General features: G+C 38.5%; 1 long non-coding RNA gene and 1 pseudogene across 1 annotated transcript; one reads left to right on the top strand and one right to left on the bottom strand.

Annotated features, from left to right (window-relative positions):
* Positions 1–174: 174 nt before the first annotated feature.
* LOC117909806 lies at positions 175–884 on the bottom strand. The gene is made up of 3 exons (XR_004650466.1): positions 795–884; positions 364–432; positions 175–272 (listed from the first exon to the last, which is right to left on the bottom strand). It is a non-coding gene; the product is annotated as an uncharacterized LOC117909806 (long non-coding RNA).
* A 1,550-nt stretch (positions 885–2,434) lies between these two features.
* Positions 2,435–7,237, top strand: LOC117909802 (annotated as a pseudogene).
* Positions 7,238–23,309: the final 16,072 nt, after the last annotated feature.

Raw genomic sequence — 23,309 nt, forward strand, 5'->3', positions numbered from 1 at the left:
TTACAAAAAAAAATTACCTTTGGAACAACACCCTTTTGAAGTGAATATTGTTTTGAACTTTCTTTGGACTTTGCTATGAAATTTTCTTTTTCTACTTTTGAAAGTGCAGTCCACTTCTTGCCCAATTTTTTCCTCAACTACATTAATTGGTCACATAATTTAAATTCTAATTTTAAAATGTAATTATATTAGACATAGCAATATTATTCCTTACATCATCATTTATCTTCACTCCTTTATCCTTCTTTTTCATCATGGCTAATTGATCGTTACTACAAAACAATTTCAAACAAATTTAACAATAACAACCACAAAAAATACATTAAAAAACATATTATTTTACATATTTCTATTTTCCCTTACTAGTAATGTATCCAAGCGCCGATAGGCCTCTTTGGATTTCTAACAACTTCAAGACCATCGCGTTCGCTCCTAAAAATTAAATCAAATCATTTAAGTCAATTTTTATAATATGATTTCGGATATAATAAATCAAACATACTTTCACCACCACATTATCTCAACATAAGTTTTTTTTCACATTTCAATAAATTTTATTTTTATATCTTACTACAATCAATCAAATGCCAAATAAATACAAATACCATTACAACTACAACATCCTCCCTAAATATCTTTACATTTAAAATGATGACAAAATTAACATATAAATTTTTTTTAATGTTCAATAATCTAACCACCCTCTTTTTCTATAATGTAATCAATCCATAAATCTAACAAAAAACATGAAATATAATGGACACAATATTGTAAAACACATAATTACTACTCACATTTTTTTCCCTTTATATAGAACTCGCCAAATAATTAGGATACAAGCACCTTTTGAGTAACAAACAATTGTGTCCTTCTCAGCTTTCTTTTCCTTAGTACTACACGCCCTCTTCTTCTTCTTCTAGCTACGTCTTCAATTCGGGTTTTTAAACCATTAAATTTAGAACCTGAAAACAACCTCTTACACCTCTTAAACAAAATATAAAATATGAAGAAAACACAATGGTTATGAAGATTCCACTAAAATTCTCCGTGTGAAAGAACCGAAATTATCCGTGTGACAAAATGCAGGGGTAGGGGGAAGAGAAAGCAAAAATTCAGAAAATTTACATAAAATCTTCGAGAAGAAGAATCTAGCAAAAAAAATAGCTGACCTGGACATCGGGAGAAATGAAGTCTAAGACTCGGATCTTGGCACCGACCTCGCCCACAATCCTGAGCTCGCAGTCCTTGAGGGAGACTTCTTTGATGAGGTCAAGACGTCGGCTTGGAGGAGGTTGGCCCGATTCATGGCGATGGTGGTCTCCACCCACCTGTGAAGATGTCTTTGATCCTGGTTGACGGCGAAGGTGGTCTCCACCCACCTGTGAAGACGTCTTTGATCCCGGTTGACGGCGAAGGTGGTCTCCATCTAGCTGTGGAGACGTCTTTGATAAGGTCTGCGACGTCGCCCTCGAAGAGGTTGGCCCTGTTGAAGCCGACCGTGGTCTTCACCCAGCTGTGGAGAATCAGTGGAGAGAAAAACGGGAAAAGGGAGAGAAAACAAAGATGAGAGCGGGAAATGGGTGAGCCATGGAGGAAGTCGGCAAACAAAGATGAAGAAGTCGGCAAACAAAGATGAGAGCGGGAAATGGGTGAGCTGAGGAAGTCGGTTATGGAGGATGCGTGAGACAGCCAGCTATGGAGGGGAAGAGAGCAAATTTGGGGGGAAAAAGGGGAAAAGGAGGAGAGATGGGGGAGAGAACGGGAGGGGGAGGTACCCGGTTGACATTTTTTTTGAAATTTTTTTTTTCTTTTTCATTTGGATGGCTGAGATTTAATCATTTTCATCCAATGGATGAAAAAAAATGAAGGCATGGTACCGAAGGAGGTATTGTAGAATTTCCCATATTTATTTGACATGGTTTCATCATGTACAAAGCATTCAAAAAAAAGTTTAAAACTATGTTTGATTTTCAAAAATATTAAGAGAAAATAAAAATAAAAAAATTATTTTATTTAATTTATTATATAAAGATTAAATAATTTTAAAATATATAAATTATAATTTTAATTATATTTGATTTGATTTATTTATTTTTTTGTATGATGACACAAGATATCATTTTCTTTAAAAAAATTTTATCATATTTTCGGAAAGGGCGGGAGATTTTCATAGGGCGCTGGAAAGAGAAAAAGAGCGGGCTTTTTAAGACCTACCAATGACCAGCTGTAGTTGTGTACTCTCCCAGACAAGTCGTACTCGGTACCCCTAGGCGCTACCTACTTTTCTTTTTTTTTTCTTCTTCTTTTTCTTTCTCTATAGATTACATTGACACAAAATCCTTCATCAGCAAATTTTCGCTACAAAAATCTGCACAATCTACATTCACAATTTTGCAAAATCCCTTCTAAGTTCTGATTTTGGCAAAAGTTTCTTATGGCTTCCACAAGTTCTACTTCTATTTCTACTTTCATCCCACAAAGGAGTTTTGATATTTTCTTGAGTTTTAGAGGTGAAGACACCCGATTCAATTTCACTGATCATTTGTATGAAAATTTGATTCGAAGAGGTATTCATACCTTTAGAGATGATTCGCTTGAGAGAGGGGAAGAGATTGAACCTGAATTCCTAAAAGCTATTGAAGAATCAAGGTTTTCCCTAATAGTTTTCTCGGAAAACTATGCTGGTTCCAGATGGTGTTTAGATGAGCTGGTGAAGATCATGAAGTGCAGGAAAGAAATGAAACAAACTGTGGTATCGATTTTCTACCATGTGGATCCATCCCATGTACGAAACCAGACAGGAAGGTTTGGAGAGGCATTTTCTAATTACAAAGAAGATTCAGAAGAGATGAAAGAGAAGGTGCGAAGTTGGAGGAGCGCATTGACAGAAGCAACCAATATATCTGGAGAGCATGTGAAGGATGGGTAAAGCTTTATTAATTTCCATTCAACTTTCTTTTATAAGTTAGGTTTTATTTACTGCTACAGGAATCATGCATTTTTATAATTACAGTGCAATGCTTGAATAGATTTGAAGGTCATTTATGATTGCAACTCATGAATCAAAGTATATCAAGAAAGTCACTGAAGACCTGCAAACCCATGATATTATGAGATATGATGAGGACCTTGTGTCTCCATTGTGAATAGGGGATTGGGTAATTATAATGTTACATATAACATAGAGAGAGAGAGAGAGAGAGAGAGAGAGCTGCAAATGATATCTATATATGCACAAGAGAGTGGGTCATTACAATATGATTTTGTTTGATATAAATTTGCTCCATGCTTAGCAGCCTATAAATGTTCCCAAAAAAAATCAATTTGACAATGTCTCACCACATATTTTATTTTCATTGTCTTGTATACTTGATACAATAAAAATGTCCTAAAAGTGTAATTTGAGTTCTAAAACTTAATACTTTTGATATAATTTTTTTTTACTATAACTCATTTTTCATGAAGAAGCTTAACATGTATTTATTTTTTAATCAGCTATAGCCTAATTAATCATCACATGTACTTTACAATTGGTAGGTATGAGTCTGAGCATATTAAGAAAATCGTCAACAACATATTCATGAGATTGAATTGTAGAATGTTTGATGTTGGTGCCAACTTGGTTGGTATGGATTCCCATGTAAATGAGATAATTCGGCAGCTATGTGTTGATCAATTGAATGATGTTCGTATAATTGGTATATGTGGAATAGGCGGAATGGGTAAGACGAGTATCGCCAAAGTTATATATAATAAATTTTCTCATGAATTTGAGTATATGAGCTTTCTCGAAAATGTTAGAGAAGTTGGCAATACTATGGGTTTGCATCATTTGCAAAATCAACTTCTTTGTGATCTACTACAAGTGGAGAGAAATCAAAATGTAAGCAATGTTGGCCAAGGAGCCAATATGATAAAAAAACGTTCTCCGATTTAAAAGAGTTTTTATTGTTCTTGATGACATTGATGATTCAGATCAATTAGAATATTTACTCAGAAATCGTGATTGGCTTGGAAGAGGAAGCAGAGTCATCATAACAACTAGAAGTAAACATTTGTTACAAGAAATGGATGACATATATGAGGTTGAGGAATTAAATTTTGAACAAGCTCGTGAGCTTTTTAGTCTCTTTGCTTTTAGACAAAATCTTCCCAAACAAGACTTTATCCACCTCTCGAATCGTGTAATCTATTATTGTCATGGCCTTCCTTTAGCTCTAAAAGTCCTCGGTTCTCTCTTGTTTAACAAGACAATACTCCAATGGGAAAGTGAATTGTGTAAATTGGAAAGAGAACCTGAAGTGAAAATTCAAAATGTGCTTAAAGTAAGCTTTGACGGATTAGATCATACACAGAAGAAAATATTTCTTGATATTGCATGTTTTTTTAAAGGGGAAGACAAAGACTTTGTTTCAAGGATATTGGATAGTTGTGATTTGTATGCAGAGATAGGAATAAAAGTCCTTTATGATAAGTGTCTTATATCTCTTTCTGAAAATAAGATACTTATGCATGATTTGGTACAAGAAATGGGATGGAACATTATTCGTAGTGAATTTCCTGATAATCCTGGAAAATGGAGCAGATTGTGGGATCCGAGTGATGTGTATAGTGCATTTACAATGAAGAAGGTAACCATCAAACTCATGAACTTTCTTCAGCTTCATAAAAATACGTAAATGTGAACAATATCATTTTTGTCTAAGTTACATATCCATACAATTTTAGCTAGCTTTATCTTTTTTATGTTTGCCTAATCCTGTGTTATTGTTTGTAGGGGATGAAAAATGTTGAGGCCATATTCTTAAACTTGTCTAGATCAAAACAACTACAATTTAGTACAAAGGTTTTTGCAAAAGATGAAACGACTTAGATTGCTCAAGATTTATGGGATGGATTGTTGTGGTTCCATGAAAAAGGAGTATAAAATTATTCTTCCTGAAGATTTTCAATTTCCTTCACAAGAGTTGAGATATCTCCATTGGAAAGGATACCCTTTGAAATCATTGCCGTCAAATTTTCATGGAGAGAACCTTGTTGTACTCAACATGATGGATAGAAAAATAAAACAACTTTGGCAAGGAAATAAGGTATAATTAGTATTTCATCATATTATTTTGTTTGAGATTAATTTTTTGTTCATGAAAATTCATTTTGTACTAAATCAAAATTCCCTTTGTCACAGTGTTTGGGAAAGTTAAAGTTCTTAAATTTACTAGGATTGAAGCAGCTCACTGAAATATCAAACTTTTCAAATATGCCAAATCTAGAGGAGTTAGAACTTGGATATTGTACAAGTTTGAATATCGTTGATCCATCTATTGGAGTTCTCAAGAAGCTAACTTTGTTGAGTTTGAGTGGGTGTGAAAACCTTACGAGCTTACCAAGTAGCATTCAATACTTGGACTCTCTTGAAACTATTTACTTGAATAATTGCTCAAACTTGGAGAAATTTCTGGAGATAGAGGAGAGTTCTATGAAAGCTTTAACTTATCTTCACTTTGATGGATCTGCTATTAAGGAATTACCCTCTGCAATAGAATATCTCACTGGACTTAAGGAGTTGTATGTGAAACACTGCAAAAACTTGAGGAGTCTTCCAAGTAGCATTTGCAGGTTAAAGTCCCTTGAAGACCTCCAACTCTTTGTTTGTTCAAATCTAGATGCTTTTCCAGAAATCATGGAGGATATGAAAGAATTTCTTGATTTAAGAACAGGTATAAAAGAGCTACCATCATCAATGGAACATCTTAATATTAATTCATTGTTTTTGAGTGATTGCAAGAACTTAAGGAGTCTTCTAAGCAGCATTCGTAGGTTTAAATCTTTTCGCCGACTCTTTCTCAATGGGTGCTCAAGCCTACGGAACTTTCCCCAAATCATGGAGGGTATGAAATACTTAGAGGTGCTTGGTTTGGAAGGAACAGCTATAAAAGAACTACCATCATCAATTCAAAATCTGAAAAGCCTCCAAATGTTGTATTTGAGCAATTGCAAGAAACTTGTGACTATTCCAGGCAGCATTAATGATTTGAGATGTCTTAAACGATTGATACTCCCTGGTTGTTCAAACTTGGAGAAGTTTCCCAAGAATCTGGAAGGCTTATGCTCCTTAGTAGAACTAGATTTGAGTCACTGCAATCTAATGGAAAGGTCGATACCCACTGATATCTGGGGTCTATATTCCTTGTGTACATTAAATCTAAGTGGAAACCATATGGTTAGCATACCATCTGGCATCACTCAAATTTGTAGACTTCGTCTCCTTGATATCAGTCACTGCAAGATGCTCCAAGAAATTCCAGAGCTTTCATCAAGTCTACCACAAATAGATGCCCATGGCTGCACGAAGCTGGAAATGTTATCAAGTCCATCATCTCTACTCTGTCCTTTCCTCAAATGGTTCAAATGGTTCAATCCAACAAGTACTGAGGTCTGATTTTTATTTAATAACGACACTTAAAACTTTTCATCCACCCAGTAGTACTCCAATTACATATTAGCTCTGATTGTATATGTAGTACATGAATCAGAATTGGAAGAAAGGCAAGGTAATTATTATTCCGGGAAACGGTGGAATTCCAGGGTGGGTGTTGCATCAGGAGATTGGAAGCCAAGTAAGAATAGAGCTTCCTTTGAATTGGTACGAGGATGATCACTTTCTGGGATTGGCTTTCTTCTTTCTTTATCATAAAGGGAATCATTTTGAGGTTCCATATTATTTTGATCTGACATTGCACGGTGATTCGGATGAAGTTGTGGATCACCTCTCCATGGATTCTTTGTGTAAATGTCACGAGATCAATGGTGATGTATCAGATGAATTGTGGGTGACTCTCTATCCTAAGAATGCTATTCCAAATAAGTACCACCGCAATCAACCATGGCACTTTCTGGCTGCGTTTGATTTTTCTACCCGGATTAATGGTGAGGTTACTCATCCCAATATCAAGAGGTGCGGGGTTCAGCTGATGTACACCCGTGATTCTCTAAACAGCAGTGTGCCTATGTTGTTGGATCATCAAAGAGGCCATGATGATGTCGGGAAAAACCAAGCAGATGATCAGGAACCATGCCGTAAAAGATTGAGAGCATCCAGCACTGATCTCAAGCTTTAAGCTCCATTGTCAGGTGCGCTTGCTAGCTAAGTCCTTATATTCCACCATCTCTCTATTTTATTTGTTCATTCAAGCCCTCATGGAAACTTACTGGTAAGCCATCTTCCTCCTTAATTACTTTAATCTCTATGTGGACTATATAACACCATAAAATTTGGACTAGTTATTTATCTTCAATATAAGATAAATATATTGCCAAGTGGTTCGAAGGAGTCGAAATTCTCTAATGTTTCTTTTCTTTCTTTTCTATTTTATGATAAAATACAAATCCTTTAAAAGGCCTTTTCACTACATCTTGAAAGGACAACGTTAAGTTTGTTAGGCCAACAAAAGCTCTAATACCATTTATTGGGCTAGCAAAAGTTTCAATGTAAATATATGAATGAAAGAACACATAAAGTAAAGATAATCCACATATAAAGGTGTCAAAGTTTTAAAATGCATGGTTTAGTCAACATGTATGTCTACACCTACAAATGAGAGATAACATTTCACTATATAATAAAAAAAATATTACAGATAACAAAACATAAGCAACTTTTGGGTCCTTAAACATCCATCATCTTCCTAGTCTTTATGTCTTCAACTTCAGTTGTAAACATTCTTACTCCATCAAATATCTCTTACTCTTCTTCTTATCTCTATCTCTATCTTATATCATAACATTTTTCCTCTCATGACTTCGAATATTTAGAGAGATATTCTTACTAAGTTTTTATTCTATAAAGAATTTAATTACAATCACATATGAACTTTGAAAATTCTCTATATAATATCATTTCTACAAAAAAGAATACATAAAAATTAGGAATTTGAGACACTTAATTCTCAACATGGTTCACCTTAAATATTAGCCATTTTATAACTTTATTGAGTTTGGAAATCCGAACCCTAATGCCTAAAACTCGACTTTCTTTCTTTTAGATTAGCTAAACACTTAGTTTCAGAAATTCATATTTGGAATAAATTATCAATTAAACTTAAATAGTGAAGAACATATCCATCTATAACTCAAATTTGGAATGCATTCGGAGTGAAGTATATATCTCAAGCTACTATATATAGGACAACAACAAAATTAAAATTGTTGATTTTTCTAGATCAAAACTTTTGTCTAAAATTATCTTCTTATTTTTATCATCAATTATGGCAAGTATCTTAAATTTCTTAGTAGTGTTATTTTTCAAATATATTGAAATATAATTGAATTACTCCCAATAAACATTTTAAAATGTATTCTCATTTTAGTTCTATAATAAATCCATCTTAAATTAATATGAATCCTTATGGAAATATGGTTGATCATGGGTTGATGGTAGAATATTCTAAAAGTAAAAGAGTCTTAAAGTGAGGGACTTGTTCCTAGAATGACAATAGCATCACGTGACAGTTTTTTAGCTTCTTATTTCTATGTATTGTTGATTTTGATTTGCATATTTCAAGCATAGAGTTGTTCATGTCTTCAAATGCAGAGTTTCCTTACAGTTGTAATTCTATGTCATCTTCATTTCTCCTTCAAGTCTATATAACAAAGGGATTGGAGTTGTTGCTTAAATTCTTTACTGTACCTTCAATGTCTTATCTTCTGCTTCTTCTTCTTCTTAGTAAATCTTAAGACAATCCAAAACCATCATTCTATGTACAGGTGACAACAACTGAAGAATCAATGTTGACTCAGCACCACCATGGCTGGACTCTGGGGCACCCTGCTGCCCTTCTAACCACCATGAGAACCACTGCACTGCCATTCTTGAAGCCAGACTGGCCACCATTTAGTAGAGTGATCCCCACCTTGATGTTGATTTGAAATCATGAAGAATTCATCATTGCTTATGTAAAATCAAGAAAATCAGAAGATTATTTAGGAGCCGAAATGGAATTAAAACTATTTGAGTGAAAACTGGATTCTTGGAATTTGTTTGAAAATCGGGGGTCTTGGGAATTAAATTTAAGATTAGAGCTTTGATAATTGAAAGGAAATTTGCCAGTGAAAACAAGAAATGAACTTCAGGGAATTAAACTGCAAGGATATGGATTTTGAAAGTCGAAGTTGTAATAACAATAATAATAAGGAATGAACTTTGGGAAATTGAACTGCGAGAATATAGATTTTTAATAATAATACTAATAACAACAACAATAATAATAATAATAATAATAATAATAATAATAATAATAATAATAATAATAATAATAAATGAACTTCAGGAAATTGAATGGCTAGAGTGTAAATTTTTAATAATAATAATAATAATATAATGAACTTTAGAAAATTAAATTGCGAGGGTACAAATTTTTAATAATAACAATAATAATAATGAATCACTGATAATAATAATAATAATAATAATAATAACAATAAATGATAATAATAATATGGACAAACAAAAGGGATTAAAAGAGCTTTGGAATTAGAAGGGCCTAGGATGATAATAATGATAATAATAACAATAAGGTTTTGAAATAGTAATGATAATAATAATAATCATAATAATAATAATAATAGTAATAAGATTTGGAAATAATAATAATAATAACACGACTTTGAAAGTTGAATTAATAATAATAATGATAATGATATTTTAAAAAGTTGGATTAATAATAATAATAATAATAATAATAATAATAATATTTTAAAAGTTGAATTAAAGATAATAATTATAGGATTTTGAAAGTTGAATTAGTAACAATAATAATAATAAGATTTTGAAAGTTGAATTAACAATAATAATTATAATAATAATAATAATAAGATTTGGAAAGTTGAATTAACAATAATGATAATAATAATAACAATAATAAGATTTGGAAAATTGAACTAATAATAACAATGACAATGATAATAATAATAATAATAGTAATAACAATTATAATGATAATAGTTAATAATAATAATAATAATAATAATAAAAATAATAATGATAATAATAATAATAATAATAATGATATATGTTAATAATAATAATAATAATATCCGCTAATAATAATAATAATATCCGTTAATAATAATAATAATAATAATAAGATTTTGAAAGTTGAATTAACAATAATGATAATAATAATAACAATAATAAGATTTGGAAAATTGAACTAATAATAACAATGACAATGATAATAATAATAATAATAGTAATAACAATTATAATGATAATGATAATAGTTAATAATAATAATAATAATAATAATAGTAATAATAATAATAATAATAATAATATTAGTTAATAATAATAATAATAATTGCAATAATAATAAGAATAATAATAATAATAATGATAATAATAATAATGATAATAACAATAATAATAATAATAGTAACAATAATAACAATGATAATAATAATAATAATAATAATAATAATAATAATAATAACAATAATAATAATAATAATAATAATAATAATAATAATAATAATAATGGTAATGATAATAATAATTAATAATAATAATAAAATAATAATAATAATAATAATAATAATAATAGCCATCCATCAAGCCCAGTCCATAAGCCTAAACCCATAAGCCTAAGCCCATAAACCTAAGCCTACTAATAAGCTCCATCTTCATCAAGTCCAAGGCCCCATCTCCATCAAGCCCAGTAGCAAAACTCCCTAAACATTGCTGCCACCCATAGCTTTTCCACCCGAGGATCACCAAGAGAAGCCTCGGGCTTCTTGGGCTTCACTTTCTCCACCTCTGCATCCTCATTGACGACAGCACCGACGGGATCTTCGGCACCGCTGTCGTCGCCGTCTGGATGAGACCTGGACCCGACAGCGGATTGGAGGGTGGCCGCAGCAGCAACAGCAGGAGCCGCCACCACCTGGGCGCGCCGGAGGCGACCTTCGGAGCATTGGTCGGCGGAGCGGAAGACGTCGGAATGGAGGAAGAGGGTGAGGGAATGGCGTGCATGAGAGGGTAGCAATGCACATGAGCATTAAAGCTTTGCATGAGGGTGAAAAATAATGAGTTTGCATGGAAACGAAATGAAAGAAATTCAGAAATCAACAAGACGAGCAATGCAGAGCAATCCAAAAACACGAAAGAGAAATCTGAATCTAGATGAACATGTCACTTACCTCAATCTCACCTGGCACTATTCTCGTCCTCTGTTCTCTCCTTTTCCTTCAGCTCTACTTCAAATCCCTGCCAAAAACTTCTCCCCCTTTGAGCTCTTCCCCCCCAGACCTCTCTTTTTCCTTTCTCCCGCCTTTTTTGTTCCAGCTCCCACCTACTCTCTGCCCCCCATTGTCCCATCTGGCTGCCCCCATCAGCCTAATTCCCGGGGTGGTCAGAAGATATATATATAAAAGCAACATTACCCAAAGAACTTTACTGTTCGGGGAGTCTACAAATATGCCCCTCTTCGGTAGGGCTCACAAGTGTAAGGAATATGAACACTATAGTGAAAAGAAAGTGTGAATAATGAGTGAAAAGAAGTGAGCTTTACCGAAGAATCAAGGAGACCCCCCAAATGGACACTAATGAAACACGAACTCACTCAGACCAACAGACAAACACAAAAGCTCTAATCCTAAGAGAAAAGGATGTCTCAAAATGTCTCGGAAGCCACACTGAGGACCCAGGCTTCCTCTAAGGCGTCCCCAAAAGTGACTCGAAAGACCATATTAAGGATAAGTAACGGTCGAACCACTCTAGAAGTACGGGAAAGAAAGCGTCTAAAGGAGACTGTCCTACGTGAACCACATGAAAGCAACAAGTGTAGGGTGCTCAATAACATGACAGAAATACGTATCGTGGACTCAAAGGATCGTGTCATGAGCAATGAGGAGGGAAATCTGGAGGAACAATGACGAATAGGCGATAAGCACAAGGTAACCAGGTGAGGAAAAAATGAGAGTAAGTGTGATACCATGAAAGCCAAAGTGGGCAATGTCAGTGAATATGAATACTGGGGAACTGTGACTCAGAATGATACAAAGAAGGAGAAGTGACTCTAATCATCAATAACACGGAAGATGGTGACTCAAGGTGCCTAAACGGATATGTACAATGGCTCTGAACGCCAAACTAAAGAAAGATGTTGGCATCGAATGCATGAATGAGCATGAAAAATGGCTTTGAACGCTGAAACTAAGAAAAACAGTGACTCAAAATACATGAATGAGTACGAAAAACGGCTCTATACGCCAAAATAAAGAAAAATGGCGATGTCTCCGGATGGCGAACAAAATATAGACATGATGACTTTGAGTGTCGAACTGAAGAAGGAAGATGGCTCTGAACGCCAAACTGAAAGGAGGTGGTGGCTCTGAACGCCAAAGCTGAGAGATGATAATGGCTCGGAACACCAAACGAAAAATGCTGATGGCTCTGAATGCCGAGACTGAGAAGAGATAGTGGCCCTGAACGCCAAATGGAAAATACTAATGGCTCTGAATGCCTAAACCAAGAAGTGATGACAACTCTGAACGCCGAAACTGAGGAGTGGTGACGACTTTGAACACCAAGACTGAGAAGAAATAGTGGCTCTGAACGCCAAAGCTGAGAAGGGATGATGGCTCTGAACGCCAAACTGATAAGTGGTGATGGCTCTAAACGCCAAATGGAAAATGTCGATGGCTCTGAATGCCGAGACTGAGAAGTGATGATGGCTCTAAACGCCGAAACTGAGAAGTGATGATGGCTCTGAACACCGAAACTGAGAAGTGATGATGGCTCTAAACGCCAAAACTGAGAAGTGATGATGGCTCTGAACGCCGAAACTGAAAAGTGGTGATGGCTCTGAACGCCGAAACTGAGAAGTGGTGATGGCTCTGAACGCCAAATGGAAAATGCCGATGGCTCTGAATGCCGAGACTAAGAAGTGATGATGGCTCTGAACGCCGAACGAAGATGCCATGATGGCTTTAAACGCCGAAACCGGGAATGTGACTCTAAACGTCAAACTAAGAAGTGATGATGGCTTTGAACGCTGAAACTGAGAAGTGATGATGGCTCTGAACGCCGAACTGAGAATAGTGATGGCTATGAATGCCAAAACTAAGAAGCGATGATGGCTCCGAATGCCAAGACTGGAAAGTGATAATGATAACGATGATGGCTCTGAACACCAACGCTAAAAGGTGATGGTGGCTCTGAACGCCGAACTACAAGGAAATGATGAGAGGGAAATATGCCCCAGTGTGGCATACTGCTGCAAATCTCAATCCACTGGAAGGGTCTAAAAGAGACTCTATGAGTCCCGAAAGACGCTTCGCTAGCTAGTTAGAAACTGCCCGAAGAAATCACGAGGTCTGTCAGAGTGTCGTAATAAGCTGAACTCCTCTAACTCATAATGCTCTATCTAAAGAACCCACCGTCATCCCGTACGGATAATCCGATAGTCTCAAGGAGTAGTCTGGTAAGAGACACACCATGATCTCAACATAACAATCTACTTAATAGTCCTGGCTAATAGGGTAATCTAAACCTGAACATCGTGCTCCACTGAAAGCTCATCTCGACGAAAATCACAGGAATAGCAATCAGTAAGGCAAATACAGTATATCCCGGCTGAGGAATGAAAACTGTGAAGGATTTGTGAGAAAACGATCATTTCCCTGGCTAATGAGGGAAATATGCCCCAGTATGGCGTCGTATATACCCGATCTACCCTGATAACTCAAGAGTACCTCCATGGGGACGTACAAAGGATCTAACATGCACCCCGCTAAAATGGTGACGAGGGAATCCACGCGCCCGAGATAACTCTGTCCAGGAACCACGACTATATCAGAAAACGTGAATCTGGCTGAAAGGCTCCGGAGAGGCTCCACAGAGTATCAGGACACAATGAAATCGAATCATCAATCCGATGTGTATCTCAAAACCGAGGGTGGTCATGCAAATCAGTGGGGAATCTACAAATCTCAAACGAAATGGGGGATACACCCTAGTATGGCATCGAAAATGTGACAGGTCGAAAAATCAGATGAGCTCAAGTCATCCACCATCGAATGCGTGACCCAAGTCATCCATGTCTATAACTGAATCAAACGCATAGATCAAAGGGGCGTCTCCTAGAAGGAAAGCATGATGGCATCTAGGTGTCGAGAAGCGTGGGTCTGACTGGGCAACTCCCGAGAGGCTCCGCTGCGGAATCATCATAAAGATAGCAAATATATTATCGTCTCGGCACACGTCTCGCAAACGGGGATAAGTGCACAATCCCACCAAGATCCGTAAATCTCATCTAGAACGGTAATATGCCCGCAGTATGGGCCGAACGTATGACAAGTCAGAAATCGGGCGACATGAAATCATCCATCATCGATCATGCGACATAAGTGAAGATCCATAAATCACATCTGAAACGGAAAATATGCCCCAGTATGGCATCCGGTGCATGACAGGTCTGAAAAACAAGTGTCATGAAATCATCTATCGTCACACATGTAACCTCCGTGAAGATCTATAAATCTCATTCAAAACGGAAATATGCCCCAGTATGGGCATCGGATGCACGACAGGTCAGAAATCGGGCGACATGAAATCATCTATCATCGATCATGCGACATAAATGAAGATCCATAAATCACATCTGAAACGGAAAATATGCCCCAGTATGGGCATCGGATGCACAACAGGTCAGAAATTGGGAGACATGAAGTCACCTGTCATCGAACATGTAACACTGGTCGTCCGAATCCATAACTGAATCATGCACATATATTCAAGATGTACCTCCCAGATGGAGAGGCATGATGGCATCCAAGTGTCGAGAAGTACGAACCTAGCTGGGTGGATCTCGGGGGCTTCGTAAGGTTACGATCATGTCCACATCTTAATGAGCATCCAGTAAGAGATAATGATCGTGCAAGTCTGTGAGGATCCATAAACCTCCAAATGAAGCGGGATATGCCCCCAGTGTGGCACCAGAGGTACGATAGGTCAAAAATCAGGTGACACCAAGTCAATCATTGTCAAACTCACGACCCCGGTAATCCGAACACGACTGAATCGGTCCTACACATCAAAGAGGCGTCTCCCAGAAGAAGAAGCATGACGATATCTAAATGCTAAACTGAGAAAAAATAAAAGCTCTGGAAGCCAAACCGAAAAGCTAACTCTAAAACTAAACTAGAAAATAATAGCTCTGGAAGCCAAACCAAAAAAACTAAACCTAAACACTAAACTAGAAGAATAATGGCTCTGGAAGCCAAACCAAAAAGCTAACCCTAAACGCTAAACTAGGAGGCCCATAGGTGAAAACCTACGGTGGTGATACAATAAAAACGCCCACAGATGCCCGATCTATGGTGGTGATAATCTCGAAAGCCCAAGGATGAAAAATCTATGGTGGTGAAATAACTAAAATGCCCATAGATAGCTGATCCATGGTGGTGATAAACTGATCAAAGCCCATAGATGTCTGATCTATGGTGGTGATAACTGAAATGCCCATAGATGAAAATCCATGGTGGTGATAACTGAAACAAATGCTCATAGATGAAAATCTATGATGGTGAATCTGAAATGCCCATAGATGGAAATCTATGGTGGTGAATCTAAAACAAATGCTCATAGATGAAAATCTATGATGGTGAATCTGAAACAAAGGGGCCCTAAACAAACTGAAAACAGGGGGATGCCCTAAACAATGAAAGTAGGGGGATGCCCTAAACGAAAAGACAGTAGGGGTATGCCCTAAACGAAAAGACAGTAGGGGGATGCCCTAAACGAAATGACAGTAGGGGGATGCCCTAAATGAAATGACAATAGGGGGATGCCCTAAACGAAAAGACAGTAGGGGGATGCCCTAAACAAGATGACAATAGGGTGATGCCCTAAACGAAAAGACAATGGGGGGATGCCCCAAACGAAATGACAGTGGGGGGGTGCCCCAAACGAAATGACAGTGGGGGGTTGCCCCAAATGAAAAGACAATGGGGGGTTGCCCCAGTAGAAAAACGCTAAAAGGGGTATGCCCCAGTATGACGACTCGCAAAGATCAAGAAATGGACTGAGTAGTGAGAAAGATCTGCAAATAACCGATGAAGTCAAAGACGGGGGTATGCCCCAGTGTGACATGCCGCTGCAAATCTCAATCCGCTGGAAATGGCTGAAAGGGACTCTACGAGTCTCGAACAACGCTCCGTTGAGAGCTCATATCGATGAAGAGCTCAGGAATAATGGTCAGTGAGGCGAATACAATATATCTCGGTCGAGTGATGGAAACTGTAACGGATATGTGAGAGAACGATCGCCTCCAGGGCTAAATGAGGGCAATATGCCCCAGTATGGCATCAGATGTACCCGATCTGTCCTGATGACCCGAGAATAACACCAATGGGACGCGTAACAGATCTGATATGTACCCCACTGAAATGATGACGCGGGAAATCCAGGCACCAGAGACAACTCCATCCAGGAATCACGACTATATCAAATGGTATGAATCTGGCTGAATGACTCAAGAGAGGCTCCTCGGAGTATCCGGACAAAATGAAATCAAACATCGACCTGGCGTGTATCTCATAACCGTGGATGATAATGTAAACCAGTGGGGATCTATAATTCTCGATCAAGATGGGGAATATGCCCCAGTGTGGCATCGAGAATGTAACATGTCGAAAAAATCAGATGAGCTCAGATCATCTATGCCTGCAACTGAATCAAACCCACATATCGAAGAGGTGTCACTCGGAAGGAAGCATGACAACACCTAAGCATCTAAAAGCGCGGGCCTGGCCAGATGGCTCTCGATAGGCTCCACTAAGGAATCATCGTGAGGATAGCGAATATATCGTCATCTCTGCATACATCTCGCAAATAAGGATAAGCATGTAACTCCCTCATGATCTGTAAATCTCATCCGAACGGAAATATGCCCCTGTATGGCACCGAAATGTATGATAGGTCGGAGATCAGATAGCATGGAATCATCTATCCTCGAACATGTGACTTCTGCGAAGATCCATAAAGATCCTCCGAAACGGAATATGCCCCAGTATGGCATCAGGTGCGCGACAGGTCCGAAAAACAAATGTCATGAAATCATCCATCGTCGAGCACGTGACCTCCGTGGAGATCCGTAAATCTCATCCGAAACAAAAATATGCCCCAGTATGGCATCGAATGTGGGACGGGTCAGAAGAAAAAATGACATGAAATCATCTACCATCGAGCACGTGACCTCCGTGAAGATCCGTAAATCTCATCCGAAACGGAAATATGCCCCAGTATGGCATCGGATGCACGATAGGTCCAAAAGATCAACTGACATCAAATCATCAATCATCAACTATGCAACCCTGGTCACCAGAATCCATAACTGAATCAGACCCACAAATCAAAGAGGCGTATCCCGGGAGGAAGCATGATGACATGCAAGTGCCAAAAGGTGCAGACCTAACTGGATAGCTCTAGAGAGACTCTACTGGAGGGTCATCGTCTCAACCTGTATCTCGTAAGTGGGGATGAGCATGCAACTCCATGAAGATCTGTAAATCTCAATCGAAACGAAAATATGCCCCAGTATGGAATCAGATGTGGAATAAGCTGAAAATCGGACAACATCGAATAATCTATCATCAAACGTGTGATCCCAATCATCCAAATCCATAGCTGAATCCAACCCACATATCAAAAGGCATCTCTCAAAAGAAGAAGCGTGAGGACATCTAAATGTCAAAAGTGTGCACCTGACTGAATCACTCAAGATAGGCTCTCCTGAAAGATCATGATAAGATAACAAACACGTCCTCGTCTCAGTGTGCATCCCGCAAGTGGGAGTGATCATGTAACTCCGTGAAGATCTGTAAATCTCAATCGAAACGAAAATATGTCCCAGTATGGCATCAGAATGTACGCTAGGCCAGAAACCAGGTGACATGGAATCATCTATCATCGAACATGTGACCTCCGTGATCCAAATCAAGTCCAAACAAATAGGGAACGTCTCCCAGGATAAGAAGCATGACGGCAACCAAATGCCGAGAAATGTGGGTCTGACTGAATGGCTCCACAAAGGCTCCACTGAGAGATCATCATAAAATAGCGAACCAATCAATCATCTCAACGTACATCTCGCAAGTGGGGATAAGCATGCAACTCCCTAAAGATCTGTAGATCTCGCCCGAAACGGAATATGCCCCAGTATGACATCGGAAGTGTGACAGGTCAGAAGAACAAGTGACATGGAATCATCTGTCATCGAACATGTAATCTCGGTCATCCGAATCCATAACCGAATCACACCCATGATCCAAGATGTACCTCTTGGATGGAGAAGCATGATGGCATCCAAGTGCTGAGAAGGGCGGGCCTAACTAGATGGCTTTCGGGATGCTCCTCTGAAGAATCATGATAAGGCAACGATCATGTCTACGTCCCAATGAGCATCCAGTGAGTGATGATGATCGTGCAAGTCCGTGAGGACCCATAAACCTCCAAATGAAATGGGGTATGCCCCAGTGTGGCACCAGAGGTATGATAGGTCAAAAATCAGGTGACACCAAATCAATCATCGTCAAACTAGCGATCTCGGTAATCCGAACACAACTGAATCAGACCTACACATCAAAGAGGCGACTCCCAGAAGAAGAAGCATGACGATATCCAAACATCAACCTGATCTCAAACACCGATCCAAGTAGAGGCTGTCGAAGACGACATCTGATCCCATGGCCTCAGGGTGGTCTTAAGACACGGGACGTAATGTAGGTTAGGGTGATAGGGTAATAGAAATGAAAGGAAACTAGGCTCAAATACCCAACGATCAGAAAACCATGCCCTTATATATGAAATGCAACATGTATAGTAAATCCCATGAGCCATGGACCTGAGGATGCCTAACGTGAATATGATGTCGCTAAGGAGACCAATGAAGCAAAATGAACTGATAGTGATATGTGTAATGATGATGCGAAGTGAGTATCGAACCCAAGATGGGTCGCTGTAAGGAGAGAATAAGATGTGAAGGGAATGAGATGAATCACAAGCAACGATAAAAACGACAGCGAAACAATGAATATGTGAAGAAAGGTGGTGATTGACTCAGATCAAACATGAAGTGAAGTCACATCAATAATGAATGTAATGATGGAAAGGACAATGACTCGGAGTTCTTAGGAGAAGGTCACTCATCTCTCTCACAAATAAATATGACAAAACAATACAAATAACATGGGATCTTAGAGAGCTCACATACGAACTCCTAGTAACGAACATACTCGATAAAAATGACCCCCAAACATCAATATACATACTCAATGATCGAGAACACTATACACATACACACATGTGCTTATTATTTTTCTTTTTCTTTTTTTTTCATTTTTTTTTTTTTTTTTTTTTTTTACATATATACAAGTACGCGTACCCTGAACATGAAAAAATGAACCCCAAAGATGATATCAATAACAAATGGACACACTCCCAAGTGCTAAGGTAACAAACAAACTCTCTCTGACAAGATGACCTTCTCAAACTAAGGATCTCTAAACCAGTGTCCGCAAGATAGATGGTGGAAATGATGTGACTATCCTCCATGTGATGAACTGAGGAGGATCACCATTCAAGGTGGAGAGAATATGAACCAAACAAGTAGTAGATAGGATAAGGAAGAAGAGACGAGGAACACAACCAACGAGATGAAATGAAAATGCAGAGGTGCAGTGATAAGGAAAAGATAATGAAAAAAACGCGTTCCTAGGTCCAAGGCTCATGAAACTCCCAAACAATGCATGCATATGCTAAAGGGCCCCTATCCCGGTGTGAAAATGTGAGCAAGGCGATAAGAAAAAAAGGCTATAATGCACATGCGAGGCTCAATGGGCTAGCAACGGACTATGTATCACAAGGGTGAAAGGGTATATGGCTAACCGAAATGATGGCCACCCATCCTACAACCATGGTCTCAAACATAGTACCTCTTTAGCTGATCCACATTGGTCGGCTCTGAGAATTGGTTTCCATCTAAATCCATCAACCATGCAGCGCCCTCTGGGGTCAACTCCTTGATGAAATAAGGTCCGCTCCAGTTGGGTCTGAACTTTCCTCTAGGATCTCTAATCAATCCTCTGATGAACCTCAAGACTAAGTCACCTCTCTATAATGGTCAATCAACAATCTCTGCTATCTTCCCCTACCAACGAGAGATGAAGGAAGAAATGGACTCATCTGATCTCTGTCTGAAACCCTCAAGCTCCCTTCTTGACACATCTACGACAGTACTAAATGAAAACTATCACAGAAACTCCTAAGCTAGGTCATCCCATGTCCTGTGTCACGAGGACTCCAAATATGCGAACTAATACTGGGCTGCGCCACTCAGAGATAAAAGAAACATGATGATTATATGTGACTCGTCTAACCCATGGACCCTCATCACAGTACTATAGATTCGAAGATGAATACATGGACAACAAACGCCCGTGTACCTCTCAATGTCAGGCATCCTGAACTTGGCTGGTAGATTGGCTACTGGTATACTATCAAGATCATCCCAAGCCGATGAACTGTCAGATACTCTCAACTGCCAGATACGCTACTCAATACGATCCATACATGAATGAGTATCCTCGAGGACTGTCTACTCTGCTGACTATCTATCTCCTGCCTGAGACTAGCCAAGGCCTCCTAAATAGAAGCCATGGCGGCCGTGAACTGATCAACTGTGACAACCCGCTGATCCATGTCTGATCTTTCGGAAAAGCAAACTAATATCCCCTCTACTATGACCCAAGATGACAAATCCACACTGAGAATGAAAAACCAATCCTGAAGAGCATGAAGCACAAGATACCCGAATAGAATCCATGGCGTCTGTGAACTAGCCAACTGTGACAGTCTGCTGATCTATGCCTGACCTCTCAGAAAACTGAATTGAGCTCCCCTGTACTCTAACCCAAGATGGTAAATCCACACTGAGAATGAAGAACCAATCCTGAAGAGCATGAAACACGAGATATGGTAGGCACAGGGAAAACATGGAAGAAATGCTAGTCTGAACTGGAATGAGTAAGACATCAAAGTGTAGAAGGACTGTCTGACTGTAACTCAAACCTGTACTGATCTCCGTACACTCTCAATTAGAGACTAAAAAGATGGAATACTAAATCCCAACTATGACCAAAAAGGCTCTGAAGGCACTCAGATGCACCCACGTGTAGGTAGGGAGTCCTAATAGAAGGATCTACTGCTCAACCTATGAGGTCAAGGTGGCTCTAAATGGATATGGGTGGATTTTAAAAGATCCCTAGCAGAAGCGATCATACCCTCCGGCAATACGCAACCCTCTGCACGCCTCCGAAAAGACGGGGCGCTTCCATGCAAGGTGGTCATCACATCCACACATGCACTACCTCGACATCCCAAGGGGGTTCCTATGGTGAAACCTCTCAAACTCTCAACGCTCAACGGTCAACTAGAGTGCACAGTGATGGTGTAGGTGCATCCGAAAACCCTATGAATCTAGAGCAGAAGAGGAAACACACTGGTCGCACAACTATCCATGAAACCTAGCTCAAGGCTATACAGGTCTTCAATGATCGGACTCCAATCAGCATCGATATGTCGGTCTCCTCCAGAACGCTCTCGTACATCGATATAGCCCGTCGCTAGACCCTACTCCTAATCCCTGGCTCGGTCAGAGAACAAGCGCACAGAAGGTCTCACACTTGCAAAAGTGAGAACCAAAATGAAGGAAATGACCGAGACCAAGAGATTTGGAAGTAAGGGGATAGAAGTGCGATCCACATGGACAAGCGACATGCAATTAAGCAGAAGAAGGGCAGTCATGCGACATACAGTCAAGCAGAGTACAGGATATATCACTCATGTATACATACAAGCCGTGACAATCAGGATGAAAAAAATGATAAGAACACCATGCTCAAACATGATCAAGAGAATATATAATCCAGAGAATCGACATGTCAAATCAGACGATGTATAAGAATGAATCCATACGTGCAAGGCGATCAAAACAATCATGGCAGATATCATAATCACTATGCTAAGCGAAATAAGATAGGCAATCAATACAATCAACATGTCAATATTTCCAACGAATATGGCAATGAATCACAGAGAAAATAGCTATCTCGGGATCCTCAATTAAGAAGAATCAATCATCATAATCAGAATGTTAAATATCTCAAACAAATATATCAATGAAGCATGAAGAAACTGGCTATATCAGAATCCCTAATCAAAATAATCAACCGACATGATCAACATGTCAATGCCCCAAATGAAAACTCGGGAACTCTCAATGTGCAATCAAGAGATTAGTACCCACTGATCGACTCACCAAATGCCACATTTGCTTCACTTTAAGTTCAAGCTTAGCCCTCTGAAACTTCCCCAGTGGAGTCGTCATTTTGTGGACCCCGCATTTCAGCTCATGCGTTTCCCACTCGATGGCGAACTCGATTTTAATTTGAAAAATGATTTTGTTGATTAAAAATGACTTGGAGTCGCCACTTATTTTTGTTTTATTTTTTAAAAGGGCAAACAAAATAAGAAAGAAAACCCTAAGTGTGACTCCTTATTTTAGAAAAGGTGGTCTGTGAAAAACCGAATCGGGTTCGGGGGTCAGGTTACTTATCGGGAAGGTACGGTACAGACCGTAGCACCCCTTTAAGTCCCTAAAGTCGGGTCTCTACTAATAAAATGAAGCTAACGTGGCAATCAATGGATACTCACCTAAATCATGCACAATATGGGAATCAAAACACGCAATAGAGGTTGACTAGAATGGAAGTGGATGCATACCTCGGCCACGAGCCACAATGCGCTATCAAGAAACGAGATTAGTGCACAATTAATGAATACAAAATAAAGCTCATGCATATCGGAGTGCAAAACGAGACTCAAGCAAAATACATTAAGCACGACAGTTGACAATCAAAGGGATCAAACATAGAGCCCCAACCAAAGCCCAATTTATCGTTCATGGACTAGTCTCACAAATTCCGTGTTTCGAAATCATGAAGAATTCATCATTGCTTATGTAAAATCAAGAAAATCAGAAGATTATTTAGGAGCCGAAATGGAATTAAAACTATTTGAGTGAAAACTGGATTCTTGGAATTTGTTTGAAAATCGGGGGTCTTGGGAATTAAATTTAAGATTAGAGCTTCGATAATTGAAAGGAAATTTGCCAGATGATTCGCGGGAAACCCAGTCGGGTCATTTAATCAAAAACATTATAAAACCTATGACCTCATACTAGTGTAGCAAAGCT

The sequence above is a fragment of the Vitis riparia genome, unplaced genomic scaffold, assembly GCF_004353265.1.
Source record: "Vitis riparia cultivar Riparia Gloire de Montpellier isolate 1030 unplaced genomic scaffold, EGFV_Vit.rip_1.0 scaffold380_pilon_pilon, whole genome shotgun sequence".
In the NCBI taxonomy this organism is placed as follows: domain Eukaryota; kingdom Viridiplantae; phylum Streptophyta; class Magnoliopsida; order Vitales; family Vitaceae; genus Vitis; species Vitis riparia.